This window comes from Cervus elaphus, chromosome 22 (genome assembly GCF_910594005.1).
Source record: "Cervus elaphus chromosome 22, mCerEla1.1, whole genome shotgun sequence".
Lineage (NCBI taxonomy): Eukaryota > Metazoa > Chordata > Mammalia > Artiodactyla > Cervidae > Cervus > Cervus elaphus.
The window spans coordinates 43110133-43113876 of record NC_057836.1 but is presented as its reverse complement, the minus strand read 5'-3'; the positions used below and the strand labels follow the sequence as shown (position 1 = coordinate 43113876).

At 46.2% G+C, this 3744-nt stretch overlaps 1 long non-coding RNA gene across 1 annotated transcript; it reads left to right on the top strand.

Annotated features, from left to right (window-relative positions):
- The first annotated feature begins 1173 nt into the window (after positions 1-1173).
- Positions 1174-3409, top strand: LOC122680616. The gene is made up of 3 exons (XR_006336731.1): positions 1174-1575; positions 1783-2031; positions 3353-3409. It is a non-coding gene; the product is annotated as an uncharacterized LOC122680616 (long non-coding RNA).
- Positions 3410-3744: the final 335 nt, after the last annotated feature.

The following is a 3744-nucleotide window of genomic DNA, read 5'->3' as shown; positions in this document are numbered from 1 at the left end:
CAAAGACACACTTGGGAGCTAAATCTACATACTTAGGCTCTTCCACAGTACTGTACTTCTGGAAATTGGCCTGTATCTATGTATTAGGCTGTGTTCTTTGAAGGCACCAATGGAGCTCCAAGACGGATTGCCCCTCACCACTCCTCCATTGAAACCACTCTCTCAAAGGTCACTTGGGACTTCCAGATTCCTAGACCCAAGGGCCACTTCTTGATCCTGTATCAGTCATGTTTTCATGCGGGAACTAAAACCACCCTAGTTATCTTCAGCACAGAGGGATTTAAGGTGGAGAAGTGGGTGCTTTAAAAATCACAGGAAGTTACTCTGTGAGTGAGTGGGCCTCCAGGAACCACCCCTAGAACACCGCAGAGCTGACCAAGGGGAGCTGCAGCCTAGGCCACGAGCAGGAACTTTCCAGGCTGAGTGGCACAGAAAAGCAGTGAGGGGAGGGTCAGAGAAGGCAAGTGGGCTCACCCAGGGCTCCATCACACGTTCCATTCCCCCAGCCTGTCTGCATCACTCGGCTGCACTCCCTGCCCTTTTAAGCATACTTGCCTTGCATTTGCTTGGCTTCCTTTGCCCGAGCTCCAGGGGTCTACAGACTCCACTCTTCTGCAGGTAACAAACTCAGCAGCAGGGGCTTGATCAGGTCAACTGACTCTCAGTCATGTCTGACTCTTTGTGACCCCATGGACCACAGCACAGGCCTCCCTGTCCATCACCAACTCCCGGAGTTTACTCAAACTCATGTCCATTGAGTTGGTGATGCCATCCAACCATCTTATCCTCTGTCGTCCCCTTCTCATCCCACCTTCAATCTTTCCCAGCATCAGGGTCTTTTCAAATGAGTCAGTTTGATCAGGTAGGGGGCCTTATTGCCTATTCAGCAAAACGTCAGGAGGAGGCCGCCCAGGCCTGAAGCAGCAGTCCTGTGATGCCGTCGGGAGCCTCGGCTCTGCCGGTGTCTTGGTCCCATCATCCTTAGCGTTTGTCCTGCGTCTGCAGCTTGTTGCTGTGTATCTGCAAGACGGTGGCCACACACTCACCCCCCTGCCCCAGCCTCACAGTCACATTCCAAGCAGGAAGAAGGTGGAAGGGCAAAGGACCCCAAATTGCATTCTCTTAATGAGAATTTCCTTTTACTCAGGAAGGAGCACGCTTCCCCAGGGACTTCCTTATTGGTCATAAAGTGTCACATGGCCACCCTTGGCTGTAAGGGAGGCTCGGAAATAATAATTTAGCATTTCAGACTCTGTCGCAGAGGAAGGAAAGGAGAAGATGGATTGGGAATAGTGTTGAGTGAGACGATTTTTAATGTCTACCATAGCCAAAAAGGGAATTATTAATGGTTGTCCAGGCTTCAGGCAAGGATGGATCCAGGAGCTCATATCATGTCATTCGTGTGTCCGTGCTCAGTCGTGTCCGACTCTTTTCGACCCGTTGGACTGTAGCCTGTCAGTTTCCTCTCTCCATGGGATTTTCCAGGCAAGAAAACTGGAGTGGGCATTTCGTCTCCAGGGGATCTTCCCGACCCAGGGATTGAACCTACATCTTCTGTGTCTCTTGCACCAACAGGTAGGTTCTTTACCACTGCATCACCGGGAGCCCTTATAAGAGGGCATCCAGACTTAATCTCTCTTGCTCTGCATCTCCCCACTCACCATCCTCTGCTTTGGCTTAATTCTCAGGCTCCTTCTGGTGGCACAGGAGGCTCCAGCTTTGCATCATCGACCCGGCTAGAAATCACGCCTGAAAGTTTTGTCTTCCTCCTTGTTCTGGCAGAAATCCCAGGATTGCATCTCACTGGCCCTACTTCAGTCATGGGACTACTGCTGAACCAGTCACAGCTGAACCAGTCACAGCAGCCAGGGGATGGAATATTATTAGCTGCACCTGGGTCGTGCCTTCTCCACCCACTTCCTGGAGCTACAGATGAGGTCAGCCTCATAAATCTCCTGGACTGAAAGTGGAGGTATGCTGGTTCCAAAAGAAAGCCAAGACCCTCTCTGGTTAAGGAAGAGCAGACGCCAGGTAAGCATGAACAGCTGATGTCTCTAGATCCTGCCCTCACCTTCCCTGACCTCTCTCCTGCAGTTCTTCTGCCTGTCTAACCTCATTCTCATCTCTGGGCCCTTCATCCAGCTTGGAACCTTTAGCACAGTGCTCCACGGGGATCTGAGCTCAGTCCTTTTCTCACTCCAAAGCCACCGTGACTTCATGCAGTTCCATGACCCTGCGGTCATCAACACGGTGATGACGCCCAGACGCATACAGCAAGCTAGATCTCGATGTGGAGTTCCAGATGTGTCAACCCACGATACAGTGTCATGTGTAAACACATATAATATACACATACTTTTGTAATATGTAAATACATACCACAAATGCACACATAACACAAATATCACGGTCTTAACTTGAAGTGTATAGTCCTGTGGTATTAAATGCACTCATAATGTTCATCCAGCAACCCCCCATAGCTCTTTTCACATTGTGAAACTGAAACTCTGTCCCCATTAAACAGTCACTCCCAGCACCCCTCCCCCCAACCCCTGGCAACCGCTGTCCTACTTTCTGTCTCTATGATCTTGACTACTCAAAGGACCTCATATAAATGGAATCATATAGTATTTGTCCCTTTGGGATTTTTTTCACTTAGCATAATGTCCTCAAGTTCCATGTTGCCTGGATGGAACTGGAAGACATTCTTCATTTTGCAGAATTTCTTCAAAATATTTCCTTTCTTCAAAAGAATTTCCTCTTCTTTAAGGCTGAATCATATTCCATCACGTGTATAGACCACATTTTGCTTATCTATCCAACCAACTGTGGGTTGCTTCCACATTTTAGCTATTGTGAATAATGCTGCCACAAACGTGGGTACCTTTGAGGATCTGTTTTCAATTCTTTGGGGTCTATACCCAGAAGTGGAATTTCTGGATCATATGGTAATTCCATTTTTAATTTCTTGAGGAACCACCCTGTAGTTTTCTACAGCAATTGTACCATTTTACGTCCCCACCAACAGTGCACAAGGGATCCAATTTCTCCACATCTTACCAACACTTGTTGTTTCCTGTTTGTCTGCTTTTGTAAAACAATAGTCATCCTAATGGATATGAGGTTGTATCTCACTGTAGTTCTACATTTCTCTGATGATCAGTGATGTTGAACATCTTTTTATGTGTTTATTAACCATTTGTATATCTTCTTTGGAAAAACGTGTGTTCATTTGCCCATTTTTTTAATTGGGCTATATGTTTATCTGTTGTTGAGTTTTAGAAGTTCTGTATATATTCTGTATACTAATCCCTTATCCTAAAGGAAATCAACCCTGAATATTCATTGACAGGACTGATGCCAAAGCTGAAGTTCCAATACTTTGGCCACATGATGTGAAGAGACAGCTTATTGGAAAAGACCCTGATGCTGGAAAAGATTGAAGGCAGGAGGAGAAGGAGACAATAGAGGATGAAATGGTTGGATGGCATCACTGATTCAATGGACATGAGTTTGAGCAAATTCCGGGAAATGGTGAAGGACAGGGAAGCCTAGTGCGCTGCAGTCCATGGGGTCACAGAATCAGTCTTGACTTAGCAACTGAACAACAATAATCCTTTATCAGATATATGATTTGCAAATATTTTCACTCATTCCCTGGGTTGCATTTTTACTCTGTTGATAGTGTGTTTTTGTACTAATTTTAAAAATTTTTATGAACTCCAATTTATGTATTTTTTTCTT